This window comes from Myotis nattereri (assembly GCF_964212035.1).
Source record: "Myotis nattereri genome assembly, chromosome: X".
Classification (NCBI taxonomy): domain Eukaryota; kingdom Metazoa; phylum Chordata; class Mammalia; order Chiroptera; family Vespertilionidae; genus Myotis; species Myotis nattereri.
In genome coordinates, this window is record NC_138078.1 from 14,034,707 (window position 1) to 14,051,156 (window position 16,450).

Genomic DNA, 16,450 nt, shown 5'->3' on the forward strand with positions numbered 1-16,450 from the left:
GTGGGGCAGTCAATTAGCATATCCCCTCCTTATTGGCTGTGGGTGCTGCCATCTTTGTGATGGCATGAGGGTCAATTAGCATATTCCCTCTTTATTAGATAGGATGTCATTGTAAACATTTCAAATTAAAAAAGGGGGAAAAAAGAAAACTTCCCATAATGAGTCTAGTTACATTGCAGATAAATTGTAACCCCATCTCACATGGCCTTAATGTTTCTAGGAAAATTTACTGTTTGCCCTAGAAAGGCAAACGGGCATATTTCTCTTCGTTGATGGAACTCTAAGGGCTGGGGGTAAATGGGATCTCACTTTCTAAATGTCTATACATTGGAGATAGGATTGATAGTCTTATTAGTCTGTCCTTTGTGTACTTTAAACATCCCAAGTCTTTGGTGCTAAAAGATTTATACATCATCTTATATTTATAACTCATTTCTATTCATTACTCTTTAGGGTGGCTGCAAGAATGTTGTTCTGGTACTGGCCCCAGGTTTCAGAAAGGACAACAGCTACTGAGAGATTATGTGATAAAATGGAATCTTGGAAATGGCAGCAGTAGGATTATAACAATTTTTTTTTATTGTCTCTCAGAATACATGATGATCAGTAAAAGAGAAGCATTGGAGATCCAGAGGATTTTGTTCAGATTAGATAAATTCCCCCAAAACTTGGAACCTACCACCATATTCACTATTGTTAAATCCTTAGAAGTCTACACTTGACCTTAGAGGTCTCCTTGAGGCTGTGTTGTGCCTACTAATAGGGACAGAGGTAGAGGGACAGAGGTAGAGGGGGATGGTTCCTATTTATCAGCCTTGAAACTTCTGTCCATGTCATCATTCTCTGACACCATATATTTCTGGATGGAAAGGAGAGGCCACCATAATAATATAAGGTTAAAAGTCATCTATCGGGCCCTGACTGGTTTGGTTCAGTGGATAGAGCATCGGCCTGTGGACTGTATGGGTCCCAGGTTCAATTCCGGTCAAGGGCATGTACCTTGGTTGTGGGCTCATCCCCAGTAGGGGGTGTTCAGGAGCCAGGTGATCGATGTTTCTCTCTCATTGATGTTTCTAACTCTTTATCCCTCTCCCTTCCTCTCTGTAAAAAAATCAATAATATATATATTTTTAAAAAGTTATCCATTGGAAAAGAAAATTAACTATGTGATTTTCACCTACTCTCCAGAGGAAACAAGTGGGGGATGCATTACACTAACTGTCTTAAACTTACTATGCTGGACATTTCACAGAGAAGCTAAGTTAACCATTACCATTTCTTCATGTAAAATGGCTTTGTTTCGATGTATGTGCTTTTGGGAGCAATACACCATGAAATTGTCTTGGCATTATTTCTAAACATATTATTTTCTGAGGATACTGTTTTGTGAATATTTTAACAAAAATTAATTGTGGTAAAATACACATAACATAAAATGTACTATCTTAAACATTTTTAAGTGTCTAAGTCAGTAGTGTTAAGTAAATCTACACTGTTGTGCAGCCAATCTCTAAAACTCTTCATTTTCCAAACTGAAACTCTACCCATTAAAAAAATAACTCCTCACACCTCTCTCCCCACAACCTCCTGATGATCACCATCCTATTATTTTGCGTTTATGAATTTGACTATTCTAGATAGCTCATATAATTTAAATCATACAGTATTTTTTGTGACTGAATTATTTCACTTAACATAATGTCTTCAAGGCTCTTTCCTTGTAACATATCAGAAATCCCTTCCTTTTTAAGACTGAATAATAATCCATTGTATGTTTATACCACATTTTGTGTATCCATTCATCCACAGATGATCAGTTGGATTTCTTACTCCTTTTGGCTATTGTGAATAATGCTACAATGAACAAGGGTTTACAAATATTTCTTTGAGACTCACTTTCAATTATTTTGGTATATATTCAGAAGTGGAACTTCTGGGTCATATGGTATAATTCTATTTTTCATTTTTTTCAGAAACCATAATACTGCTTTCTAGAGTGGTTGTACCGTTTTACATCCCTACCAACAATGCCCAAGGGTTTAAATTTCTCTACATCTTCATCAATATTTGTTATTTACTGATTTGGTTGTTTGCTTGTTTTTTGATAGTAGCCATCCTAATGGGATGAAGTGGTATCACATTGTGGTTCTGATTTACATTTCCCTAAAGATTGGTAATGTTGAGCATCTTTTCATCAGCTTGTTAGCCTTTGTATACCTTCTTTGGTTTAATGTCTTTTCTAGTCACTTGTTGTTTTAAAAGCAGGGTTTTTGTTTTGTTTTGCCGAGTTCTGTGATTTTTTTGTGGTAAAAGTTTCGCATTGTCAAAGAGTATGGGATACCCTGATTGTTTTATCACCTTCTTGAAGACTTGAAGTATACCTATATCATTTTAAAGGCTCTCAGAATTAGTACTGTAAAAAATTGCTAACTCTGTGTAACACAGTATTTTCAATAGATAACTACTGCGGAACCATTTTGCACTGAACACTTATTCCCATCTTGAGCCAGTGGGTAGCCAGTGAATGCAATTTATGAAAAGCTCTTCTAAGGGTTAAACAAAAAAACAATAGTTCATGAAGAAACATTTCATGCTGTGTCTCCCACCCAGACAAGCTTTTCTCTTTCACCACTTTGTAGATATTTATTGAGTACTGACTCAGTGCTGGGGATATGGAAAAAAATAAGATGTAGCCATTTACTTTCTACAGGGAGGTAAACAATTATAGTAGAATTTAGAAAAGCTGCTCTGATAATGGTAATACATATTCTCTTAGGCTAATTGATCACAAGTAACAGAAAGCAAATCAAGCTAGCTTTAGCAAATGAGAGGAACATGTTATAAAGATAGATAGGTGCCTGGTGAAAGTATGCAGGATTCTCTCTCCTTTCTTCAAAGTCTTCTACTATGCACAGTATTCTTTTAATATGACTGCCATAAACTTTTCCCTTTACATATTATAGTTGTATGTAGTTGCACAGCAGGTTTTGCTTTATTTTTCAGTTCCTATTTTAAATTCCAAGGAAAGAGAGTGCCTGACTAGCCTATGTCAAATATGTACACATGGTCCAGTCCTCTGTGGCCTGTGGGATGGAGACACATATCAAAACATATGACGGTTATGGACCCAACATCCTTTTCAACTTCATCTCTTATCACTTCTTGCACATATTCCATGTTCTACTAATACCAGTAATGATTGTTTATTGAGAAAATAAAAATAATTAACATAAAAGTTACTATTGATAAGTTAATTCTGATTAAACATTGTAAGCCTCACTATATACCAGCAATAAACAATTACAACATATAAAAAAACAGTACAACCCGTTCACATTAATAATAAAAAGACAATTTCAGCCAGAACCGGTTTGGCTCAGTGGATAGAGCGTCGGTCTGCGGACTGAAGGGTCACAGGTTCGATTCCGGTCAAGGGCATGTGCCTGGGTTGCGGGCACATCCCCAGTGGGGGGTGTGCAGGAGGCAGCTGATCGATGTTTCTCTCTCATCGATGTTTCTAACTATCTCTCTCCCTTCCTCTCTGTAAAAAATCAATAAAATATATTTTAAAAAAATAAAATAAAAAGACAATTTCAATAAAGATTATTCTTTTTAAAAAATATAATTTTATTGATTTCAGAGATGAAGGGAGAGAGAGAGAGAGAGAGAGAGAGAGAGAGAGAGAGAGAGAGAGAAACATGAATGATAAGAGAGAATCACTGATAGGCTGCCTCCTGCACGCCCCCTACTGGGGGTCGAGCCTACCACCTGGGCATGTGCCCTCAGTGGGAATCTAACTGGGAATCTAACCATAACCTGCTGGTTCACAGGTCGAAGCTCAACCACCTAGCCATGCCTGGCCAGGCTAAATAAAGATTATTCTTAATAAGAATGTATAAGACTGACATTTTAAAAATTTAAATTATAATTCACTGATCTTGGCCAAAATATTTAAATTGGGTTTCCTAGAAGTTGAATTCTGAAACTCAGTAGCTTCCATTCTATTTCCATCTCTTTTCCACCAACTTGGATAAAAAGTGAGCATCGCCATTGAAGTGAACCACCAGCTTCAGTGAAATAGACAGCAGATACTCATTCGCTGAATTACACTGTCATCTGCCTTTATATATGTTAGCAACTTGAACTAATTGTCGAGGTAATGAATAAGTAAGAGAGGATTTAGGCAATTTCAGGAAAGACAGATTAGCTCCCATGCGCCAGAGAACAAGAAATCAAACTGGAATCCAGGTCTGAGAAGTTGGCAGAGAGAAAATCCACATACATAAAATATTTTAGTTAAATTCTGTTAACTTGGGGTTCTGTCTTGTCCTAATTGGAAATTTGAGAGTAAATTGGTAGATTCAGAAAGGAAAATGTATGAGAATAATGTTTTCTATATTTCACAGTTAAGTATCTTCACCTTATGGGTTTTTAGAAGTTTATGCTATGGGTGATTTCCCCCAAATAATGGATTTTTACTATAGGCATTAGATAGTATTAACTTAGGTAACAAAATCCTAAATTGGTTATCCCATTCTTTAAACTTCTTATATTTCTTTGATCCACGAAAATTTATGCTTTTCACTCCCATGAATCTTCCTCTTCAAATAGTTTAAATACATGAGGTTAGATAGTGCTGTTTTTCTATCTTATCCTGTGAAGCTTAACTCTTTAACTCTGTGAAGGCCTCTTAATATTTAAAGATGCTAATTTCTTGAGGGATACAGTTATTTGAATCCTAGGTGCCTAAGGTTTTATTGCATTTCTTATTGCAGGCAATGGAAAATTGTCATTTTGAATTATAATTAAGTGGAAATAGTTCACTGTTTGCCTTGCATTTTTTAGACTCAAATATTTGGCGAAGTATAGAATAAAAGTAATTTCAAGAAAAAGCTAAGTGACTTTACCTCCTTTCCTTTGAACTTTGGTAATTTTTATAATTAAGGTTGTAATAGCAGAAATGTATAGGTTATTAACATTTTCCTAACTGATAGTTTTAATACAGAAGGATATTTGTGGCATCATCAAATCTGTTGAAAACATTTTAATATGCAGACATATTCATTCATTTATTGATCCATTCAACAAATTAGACTGTCAACCAATATTTGGCTTTCAGGATTATCCATCTGTACTTCAAATCAGGGGTCAGCAAACTATATTCTACAGGCCAAACTCAGCAAATTCCTTGTTTTTGTCAATAAAGTTTTATTGAAACATCATTAATACCATAAACTCATTCATTTATGTATTGTCTCCTTTGACACTACAACAACAGAGTTGATTAGTTGCAACAGAGACAACATGGCAGGGAAAGCTGGAAATATTTATCATATAGGTTTTTACAGAAAAACTTTGCAAGGAATTTCAATTTCAGCACCAAAGTAAAGATCTTAGAAGGTGTCACAACTGTTCTTACAATTCCTGTTGTTAAGCTGAAAAAAAATGAAAGTCAACAACTTTTCAAGGGTTTATCAGAGAACTAAGGTTACAGGGCAACCTGTCATCCGAAAATCTGGAGAGACAAGTGAATGCAGAGAATCACAGTCAAGATTTGCTTACCTAGATAAGAAGCCACTAGAGCCATTAACTGCTACACTTAAATGGTGATCTTCACTAATTGCTGGAGTCTGAGTATGAACTAGCATGAGAGTAAAACATTCTCAGGTCTTAGGGACCCCCCCTCCTCGCCCACACATACTTTCATAGAATTTACCTCCTGAAACAGCACCAGTTTGAAATGTTGAGAAAGATGCCCTTGAGGCTCTGGCAGGGGGTGGAGAAGAGCAATCATTATGAATTATGCCCAGAGTGTTCTCTGTAACAAGGGCCTTGTCCCTCCCACATGGGGGAAGGACATTCTTTTATTCCAGCTACCGCTAGCTTTCTTGTCTCACTCAAAGAGGGTAAGTGAAGGAACACTTTTGAAGGACACAGGTCCAATAAAAGACTACGATTTAATCATAAGGTAATAGCACGCTTCCTGTCCTCTACCCCTTGTCACCACACCAAATAGCAATCCAGTATAACAGTGACTTAAGCTGAATGAGCTGTAAGACAGAGACTCTCTTTCTACGGAGAACTTAGAGATGCCCAAAGTCTACAGGAGATCAAAGACAGGGACACAAGAGGAATTAGAATCCTCTGGGCCCTACAGCTGCAGCAAATGATAAACACAGCCCGTCTCCTAGTCAGATTAACATAAAACATCACAATAAAGTTTTATTTTCCCCAGTTTTTATTACCTGAAAAATCATGTCCAGCTTTCAACCAAAAATTAAAAGGTATGCTAAAGGCAAAAAATAATTTTTCTGAAGACACATTTTTCAGAACCACACTCATATCAGACATAGATATTGGAATTATCAGATGTAATTTAAAATAATTATGATTAAAAAATAAAATAAAATAATTATGTTTAATATGTTAAGGATTCTACTAACAAACATGCAGGAACATGGATAATATAAGCAGAGAGATAGAAACTCTACTAAAAACATTAAAAGACAGTAGTAAAAATTTAAAACAGCAATGTAAGGAAGTAAAGAACATATTGACAGGACTGAGTAGAGCATCAGTGATCTTAAAGATAGAGACTTCAAGAGAAACTTCTCTAATGGAAATGCAAAGAGAAAATAAAGAATGGAAAAGTATAACAGAATACTCAAGAATAGTGGGACAATTTCAATATGTGTAATACATAGCAGATCCTTGAAAAATATCATTCCATTCAAAATCATTTTGGTGTATTAATGAGGAACAAATCAGTTCTGGGTTGGGGCCACTTTGTGCGTTTGCACGTTCTCTCCATGTCCGTGTGAGTATTCTTTGGGTACTCGGTTTCCTGCTACATCCCAATGCTGTGCATGTTAGGCTACTTGGGGTGTCTTAATTGTCCCAGTATGAGTGTGTGTGTGTGTGTGTGTGTGTGTGTGTGTGTGTGTGTGTCCTGCAATGGAATGGTATCCTATCCAGACTTGATTCCTGCTTTGTTCTCTGAGCTGTTGTGATAGGCTACAGGCAGCCCCCACCCTGAACTGGAATAAGTGGATAATAATTATTTTACTTGTTTCTATTAATCTTTCTTAAATGTATATATAGTTCACATTGATTTCAATGTTTAATATTAGAAGTGTTTCGGTGATGTTTCTTCATGTAGAAGTTTGGTGATGTTTTTGTGGCCAGAAATCCAAATGATAGATCTAGAAGCTAAGATGTCAATTCTTTTCAAATTGACCTATAGATTTAATACAATCCCAATCAAAATACCCAAAAGCTATTTTGTAGATATTGACAATATGATTCCAAAGTTTATATAGACAGATAAAAAGACTGAGAATAGACAATGCAATACTGAAAAACAAGAACGACTGGGAGGATTTACACTACCCGATTTTAAGACTAACTATAAAGTGACCATAATCATGATAGTATGGTATTGGCAAAATAATAAACTCATAGGTCAATGGAACAGAATAAAGATCTCAAGAAATATATTCACAAAAATATAGTCAACTGATCTTTGATAAAAGATTAAAGGCAATACCGTGAAAAAAAGATAGTTTTTTTCAGCAAATGGTGCTGGAATAATTGATCATCCATATGCAAAATAATAATAATAAATATATCCACAGAAATAGCACTTTTCACAAAAATTAAAACATAGTGGATTATGAACATTTAAAACTATACAGCTTAAAAAACTATAAAACATCTAGAAGGAAATTCAGAAGAAAATCTAGGTGATCTTGGGTTTGGTGATAAGTTTGAAATATAATATTGAAAGCACAATCTATAAAAAAGTCAATAAGTTGGATTTCATAAGAATTAAAATTTGCCCAGTTAAAGATCTGAACAGACACTGTAACAAAGAAGATATACAGTTGGTAAATAATCACATGAAAAGATGCTCTGTATTACTTGTCATTAGGGAATTGACAATTAAAGCAAGAATGCGATACTACTACACACCTATTGGAATGGCTAGATGAATAAGTTTTGGGGACCTATTGATTTTGATTGGGATTGTATTGAGTCTATAGGTCAATGGTTAAATTAGTTAACAACACCATAGCGTATACTTGAAAATTACTAAGAGAGCAGATCTTAAATGTTCTCACCATAAAAATAAAATGGTAACTATGTGACATAATGGATATATTAACTAAGCTTATTGTGATAGTCATTTCACAATTATATGTATTGAATCATCATCTTGTACACTTTAAGCTTACACACTGATATGTGCTAAATAAGTCTCAATAAATCTGGAAAAAGAGAAGGCTAGAATCCAAAAAATCTACAATACCAATAGTTGGTGAGGATGTGGAGTAACAAGAACTCTTAATCACTGCTGAGTAATGTTATAGCCACTTTTGAAGATAGTGCCTTCCAAAGCTAAACATAATCTTATATGATCCAGCAGTTGTGCTCATAGGTATTTACCAAATTATATTTGAGAAACTTATGTCTAACACAAAAATTGGTATATGAAGGTCTATAGCAGCTTTATTTATACTTATAAAAATAACTGAAAATAATCAGGATGTTCAACAGGTGAATGGATAAACAAACCTTGGTTATCAAACCATGAAAAACATAAATGAATCTTAAATGCATGTTGGTACCTGAAAGGAGTTAATATTATTACAATCCCATATGATTCCCAATGATATGACTTTTTTTAAAAGGGAAAACTATAGAGAGAATGGTTTCCAGGGTTGAATATGTGAAGCATAGGAGGTTCTTCAGGGAAATGAAACTATTCTGTATCATATAATAGTGGCTATGTAACACATGAATTCATCAAATCCAGGGAAATTTACAGCACAGAGTAAACTTTAATATACCCAAATTGGAAACAAAATCATTTAGGAGGTCAAAGAATCCCAGGATAGAATACATAATTTGACAAAATAACTGTGTTACATATGCATGAAACAACTTTACTGAAGGGGGAGGAGGAAGATGGCGATCTAGGAACTATGGAAATGAGCAGAATCTGTAGGACTAAAGGCAAAAGAAACTGTACGTACTCACTGCACTCTAGTTGATAAAGTTCTTCCTTATGAAGATATGGGTTAAGAATTCTGATACCACTATACATGTATACTGGAATTGAACAATTAAGTAAACAGTAGCAGATGGTGGGAGTGATGTTTCTCACTGTTGGAATGGGAGTTTACAGATGTGCAAGGGGAGGAGGTTAGAATGATTTCAGATCATCCCCAACTACTGCAGAATCAGTTTAAGTCTTGATTCCTTTCTGTGCAAAATTAGATATCTTTTGACATGGGAAGACAGCATATTGCACAGCATATGAAACTGAAAAGAAATTTACAAATTATTGTGATGTTCAAGCCCAATTATTTGCAAATATTTGATAGAGATTTGTTCCATATACCCTTTATTTTAAAAATTGCAATTTAAATCTACATTTTTATTATATCCAAAGGAGAAAAGTATTTGTTTATAGAAAGGAATTATCAAGAAATGGAATTGTGAACGAGAGACTGCTCTAATAGAAGGCAAAAACTGGAGGAAAAATTATTGCATGAGGTAAAAGCAATGGAAAATTCATTGCTTTTTTGAAGCAACCCCACAGAGTTAATTCCTCTATGGTGCTGAAGGCTTCTGCTTTGAAATTCATTTTATTGACCTAAAGCTTAAACTGCAGGGTGACTCAAGGATAATTGACAGGAGGTAGAGAACATCATGCTAGCATTGTCACGTATGCCCTCACTCATTCCCTTGTTAAAAGATGCATTATGCAAATGTATCCTCCACTGAATTTTGTTAGCATTTTTTTTGTCCCTGGTAAAGTATTACCCATGTTTGTCAAGGAGAAGGAGTAAAATTTACCCTTTCAAATAGTTCAGTGATTATGTCCCCACACTTCAATTATTGCATGAAATTCAAGCCCACATAAAAGGTTTCAAAATCTAAAGGTAGTTTTACTTTGTGCCTGATTTATGTATATGTTGTGGGTTTAGAAGAAAATAAAGCATATCTAGGAGCAGGAAACAGATGTAATTAAAATCTGAAACATGTTTCTTTAGTGAAATTATTTTCCAAAGTTACCTTGTAGCTGCAAAATCAATCTCCATCACACTAGTAAGAAAATAATCATTTATTCATATGAGAGAGAGAGAGAGAGAGAGAGAGAGAGAGAGAGAGAGAGAGAGAGAGAGGATTAAAACATATAGAACTCATGGGTAGAGCTCTTCCACCATCTTGGAGCCAGTGAAGGCTGCTGGGAACAGGACATCTGTAAGGACAAACACGTGTGGAAGGCTGCAATCCGGGGCCATTTTTGCTGGATAGAAAGAATTGGGGTCTCTGGAACCAAAGGGAGCACACAGTTCTTCTTAAAATCAAAGGTGTTTATGCTTGAGAGGAAACTGAATTCTATCTAGGCAAGAGATATGCTCATGTGTACAAAGCAAAAAACAACACAGTGACTCCTGGTGGCAAAGTGAACAAAACCAGAGTCACTTGGGGGAAAGGTAACCCATGCTCATGGAAACAGTGGCATGGTTCATGCTTATTTCTGATGCAACCTTCCTGCTAAGGCCACTGGACACAGAATCTGTATAATGTTGTACTCTTCAAGGATTCAAACTTACAGAAAAATAAATAAATAAAATGGATTTGTAAAAATAAATAAAACTCATAAATAGAGATATACGTGAAGAGTTGAAAGTAACAGCCTAAGCAACCATTATGACTGGATGACCGGACAATCAGATGACCAGCCGGTAGCTATGATGTGCACTGACCACCAGGGGGCAGACACTCAACACAGGAGTTGCCCCTGGTGGTCAGTGCACTCCCACAGCCAACCTCCCATGGTCAGCCAATTTCCCATGGTCCCTCCCCACTGCCAACTGGTCCTGATTGGCCCCGATCGCTGGCCAAGCCAAGGGCCCCCATCTGTGCATGAATTCGTGCCCCAGGCCTCTAGTTTATGAATCAAAATCCAGATTACTCTTCAATTAAACACTGTGGAAAGTATAGTGGAAGCAGTGGTCTTGCAGTTAAATCATTTCTCCATGAAACAAATCATTCTTATAGTTTTTACAAAGCATAAAAGAAAGCATTGCTGTTGGAAGGAATAAAAATAGTGGGATTTCATGAAAAACAGATACAAATGATATATAAATTATAAATATCTATGGTTTACCTTTGAGCTCATCGTCATCCATGCTTTAATATCAGCCTTTACTAATGGGAACCCCTGATAATTTGATTCTCTGCTTTAAGGCCATGGAACCTAATTAATACAGAGGGACACAATAAAAACTGATTAGACAAAAATGCACTATGTCCTTGGGTTTGGGGAGACTGGCTATTGGTTCCTTCCTAGCATTAAGGGGGAAATATAATCTTGTTTTATAGTCTTAAAATATCCCATATTTGCTCTTTTAGTATTAATGTATTTGAAGAGAAATAACGAGTAAAATAAAGTTGATGGCCTTGATCTCAATCAACTTGTAGCTTGTGTTTTGCAAAACCCAGAGCTATCCTGCAAGGCTATTTTCTTTTAAAACTGAGCACGCCCTGGGTAAAACAGCTAGCTATTAATGAATCAGAACTGTATCATTCTAGGACATACACAATGTTGGGAGACTTGAAAATTAAAATCCTGAAGAAAAAAAACTTTTATCAGTGTCATTTATATTTTAACAGCAATTTGATATGCTTTCGTATAGCAAAAGAGTAATTAAACCTCTTTATCTTCACTTTATAGAAAAGAGGATTTGACTAAATGTTTGGTGTCAAGACAGTCATGCAAGGAGGGTAGAGTTTATTAACCAGAGGTAAGTGACGCAGGCATTATTGTCACTTAGCTGTGGAGTCAAGCCCTGTGCCTTTGCTGGGCAGGCTTTTTTCCTCATAGCTCAGTTCATTAGTATGCAGCTGGAAAATGCCAGCATGGAGGATGCCAAGGCAGACAAAGAAACGACTCAAGGGAGATTTAAACTTCATGACTATACATATTCTCATAAAGTTTAAAGAACATAACTACTCACAGCAGGGCAACCCCCCACCATTTTCTTTCAGTGAAACAATCCACATTACCCTTGTGGCTAGCATGATGACAAAATGAATTTGAAAATATCTGCAGAACTGGTTTCTTTGGTCAGGAAATACTAGCAGGAATTCCTTTCATCTTCCCAGACCTACTGCTTGTTCTGATACAGAATGGCCTAGTGAGGTTGCAACTGTAGGCTTATATCCACATGTCGTAATCACAGCTGTTTCTCTACAGTGAAAGGAAAGCAAAAAATGGCAGTAGCCATTATCAGAATATTTAAATTCACAGAACCAATTTTGCTTTACCTGGATATTTTGAGGAAAAGTATTTTCTTTAAAAGATATTTGACGAATATCAGTAACAGTTATCATGTGCTGAGTGCCACTATATACCAGGCTGTGAGCTATGGGCTTTAGGTATATTATTTCTCTAACCCTCACAAAACTCTGAGAGGAAGGTATTGTGATAGGCATTGTACAGATGAGGAAACAGGCTCATAGAGGTAAACATTTTTTGTCACATGTTCTATAGTCAGAAGTAGAAGAATCATATGAATATTGTACTAGCTTTGTATCCTAGGGATAAATCCCACTTGGTCCTGATGTATAATCTATATTATAAAAAGCCAGTGGCCCTAACGTTGGAACGACCAAATGACTGGTCATCATGAAGTGCAATGAAGTGCACCTCTTGGTCCCTCCCCCGATGCCCACAGGCTCCGATCACAGCAAGGCTGGCAGCCGGCAGGTGGGTGTGGCGGCGGATGGGTGGGTGTGGTGAGGTGAGCAAGTCGAGGTGTGCACAGGTGGGTGGAGTTGCACGATTTCGCGTGCTGGGCCTCTAGTTTTTTTAAATATTATGCTGGATCTGAGTTGCTAATATTCTGTTGAGGATTTTAGCATATATGTTCATCAGTAATATTGGCCTGTAATTCTCTTTCTTTGTAATGTCTTCACCTGGTTTTGGAATTAGGGTGATGCTGGCCTCATAAAAAGAGCTTGGAAGCATTCCTTCCTCTTGGATTTTTTGGGATAGTTTGAGGAGGACAGGTGTTAATTCTTCTTTGAAGGTTTGGAAAACTCCCCTGTGAAGCTGACTGGGCCAGGACTTTTGTTGGCTGGGAGGTTTTTTGTTTTGTTTTGTTTTTGTTTTCTGCTTCAATTTCTTCCATTGTTATTGGTCTATTCAGGTTTCCTGATTCTTCCTGATTCAGGTTTGGGAAATTGTATTTTTCTAGGAATTTGTCCATTTCATCTACCTTGTCCAGCTTGTTGGTATATAGTTGTTCATAGTATTTTCTTAAAATTCTTTGTATTTCTGTGGTACTAGATGTTACTTCACTTCTTTCATTTCTGATTTTATTTATTTGGGTCATCTCTCTTTGTTTAAAGGTCAATTAATCTTGTTTATCTTTCCAAAGAAACAGCTCTTGATTTCATTGATCTTTTGTATTATTTGTTTAGATTCTTTGTCAATTTATTTCCACTCTGATATTTATTATTTCCTTCCTTCTACTTACTTTGGGCTTTTCTTGTGGTTTTCTTTCTAATTCTTCAAGTTGTAGGTTTAGATAGTTTATTAAAAATTTTTCTTGTTTTTTGAGGTAGGCCTGTAATGCTATGAACTTCCCTCTCAGGACCGCTTTTGTTGTGTTCCAGAGATTTTGGGTGCTTGTGTGTTCATTTATATTTGTTTCCAGGAAGCTTTTGATTTCTTCCTTGATCTCATTGGCAACACATTCATTGTTTAATAACATTCTATTTAATAGCATCCATGTGTTTGAATTTTTGAGTGTTTTCACTATAGATGTGATACATCACATAAACAAATTGAAAGACAAAAACAACATGATGATATCAATAGATGCAGAAAATTCATTCAACAAAATCCAACACCAATTTTTTAAAATATATTTTGATTGCTTTCAGAGAGGAAGGGGGAGAGAGAGAGAGAGAGAGATAGAAACATCAATGATGAGAGAGAATCATTGATCTGCTGCCTCCTATATGCCCCACACTGAAGATTGAGCTGAAACCCCTCATATGCCCTGACCAGGAATCAAACCATGATCTCCTGGTTCATAGATCAGTGCTCAATCACTAAGCCACACCATATGGGCACCAACACCAACTTTTGATAACTCTCAGCAAAGTGGGAATAGAGGGATCATACCTCAACATAATAAAGGCCATAGATGACAAATCTACAGTCAACATCATACTCAATGGGCAAAAACTAAAACCATTTCTCCTAAGAATAGGAACAAGACAGTGATATCCACCTTCACCACTCTTATTCAACATAGTACTGGAAGTCCTAGCCATAGAAATGAGATAAGAAGAAAAAAATAAAAGGCATCAAAATTGGAAAGGAGGATGTAAGACTGTCATTTTTCACAGATGACATGATATTGTACATAGAAAACCCTAAAGCCTCCACCACAAAACTACTAGATTTAATAAATGATTTCAGCAATGTAGCAGGATACAAAATTAATACCCAGAAATCAATGGCATTTTTATACACCAATAATGATCTCTCAGGAAGAGAAACTAACAAAGCACACAAAACAATATCATTTACATTGCAACAACAAAAAATTAAGATACTTAGGGATAAACTTACCCAAGGAGGTAAAACTTCTGTATTCAGAAAACTACAGGACATTGAAAAAAGAGAGAGAGGAAGATATAAACAAGTGGAAGAATATACTGTTTTTATGGATTGGTAGAATTAACATAATTAAAATTTCCATACTACTGAAAGCAATCTGTAGATTCAATGCAGTCCCTATTAAAATACCAATGACATATTTCAAAGATCTAGAACAAATATTCCAAAAATGTATATGGAACCAAAAAAGATCCTGAATAGCCGCAGCAATCTTGGGGAAGAAGAACAAAGTTGGACAATCACAATGCCAGATATCAACTTATATTACAAAGCCACTGTAATATAAACCTGGTACTGCCACAAGAACAGGCATATGGATCAATGGAACAGAACAGAGAACCCAGAAATTGACAACCATTACGCTCAATATTTGACAAAGGTAGCAGGAACATACACTGGAGTAAAGACAGTCTCTTTAATAAATGGTTCTGGGGAAATTGGACCGATACATGCAAAAAAATGAAACTAGACCACCAACTTACACCATACACAAGAATAAACTGAAAATGGACAAAATAATTAAATGTAAGCCATGAAACCATAAAAATCCTAGAAGAAACCATAGGCAGCAAAATCTCAGACATCTTTCATAGCAATATGTTTGTGGATACATCTCTTAGGGCAAGGGAAACAAAGGCTAAAATAAATAAATGGGACTACATCAAAATACAAAGCTTCTGCACAGCAAAAGAAACCATCACCAAAATGAATAGGGAGCCTACTGCATGGGAGAACATAATTGCCAATTATATATGTGGTAAAAGGTTAATTTGCAAAATACATAAAGTACTCATTAACTCAACAAAAGGAAGACAAACAACCCAATTAAAAAATGGACAGAGGACCCAAATAGACGCTTCTCCAAAAAGGACATACGAATGGCCAAGAAACATATTTAAAAATGCTCAAAGTCACTGATCATCAGAGAGATGCAAAATAAAACGACAATGTGGTACCACCTCATACAAATGCTGGTGAGGGTGTGGAGAAAAAGGAATCCTAGTACACTGTTGGTGGGAATGTAGACTGGTACAGCTATGGAAAACTTTAGAGTTACCTCAAAAATTAAAAATGGAACTGCCATTTGACCCAGTGATCTCACTTCTAGGAATGTATCCTTTGAAGCCTGAAACGCCAATCAGAAATAATACATGTACCCCTATGTTAACAGCAGTGCTATCCACAATAGCTGAAATCTGGAAGCAACTCATTCATAAGTAGATGAATGGATAAAAAAGCTGTAGTACATTTACACCATGGAATATTATGCAGCATTGAAAAAAAAGGATCTCTTACCCTTTGAGAAAGCATGGAGGGACCTAGAGAATATTATGCTAAGTGAAATAAGCCAGTCAGAGAAAGGTAAGTATCTCATGATCTCACTCATATGCAGAATCTAATGAAAAAAATAAACTGATGAACATAATAGATCCAGAGACATAGAAACATGGAACAGACTGACGAATCTCAAAGGGAAGGTATGTGTGGAGAGATTAACCAAAGTATTTATATGAATATATGTATAACCCATGGACACAGACAATAGTATGGTGAAGACCTGGGGGGTGGAGGTGCAGGGAGAAAGGGGTCAAGGGGAAAAAGGGGGCCATATGTAATATTTTCAATAATAAAGATATATTTTAAAAAGTAGAAGAATCCAATGAATCCCACATGTGTGTCTCTGTCGACATCTAATGTTCATCATTTTACATACTTACCGAGTTGCCTAAATTATTCACA

The 16,450-nt window shown here is 36.0% G+C and overlaps 1 long non-coding RNA gene and 1 pseudogene across 2 annotated transcripts in view; one reads left to right on the forward strand and one right to left on the reverse strand.

The window, feature by feature from the left end:
• Nucleotides 1–16,450, reverse strand: part of LOC308511258 — an 808,460-nt gene that overhangs the window by 92,658 nt on the left and 699,352 nt on the right. The gene's annotated exons all lie outside the window — the stretch shown is intronic.
• LOC308510925 (large ribosomal subunit protein eL33-like) lies at nucleotides 8,931–10,643 on the forward strand (annotated as a pseudogene). The gene is made up of 2 exons: nucleotides 8,931–9,027; nucleotides 10,240–10,643. The product of its transcript is annotated as a large ribosomal subunit protein eL33-like (transcript).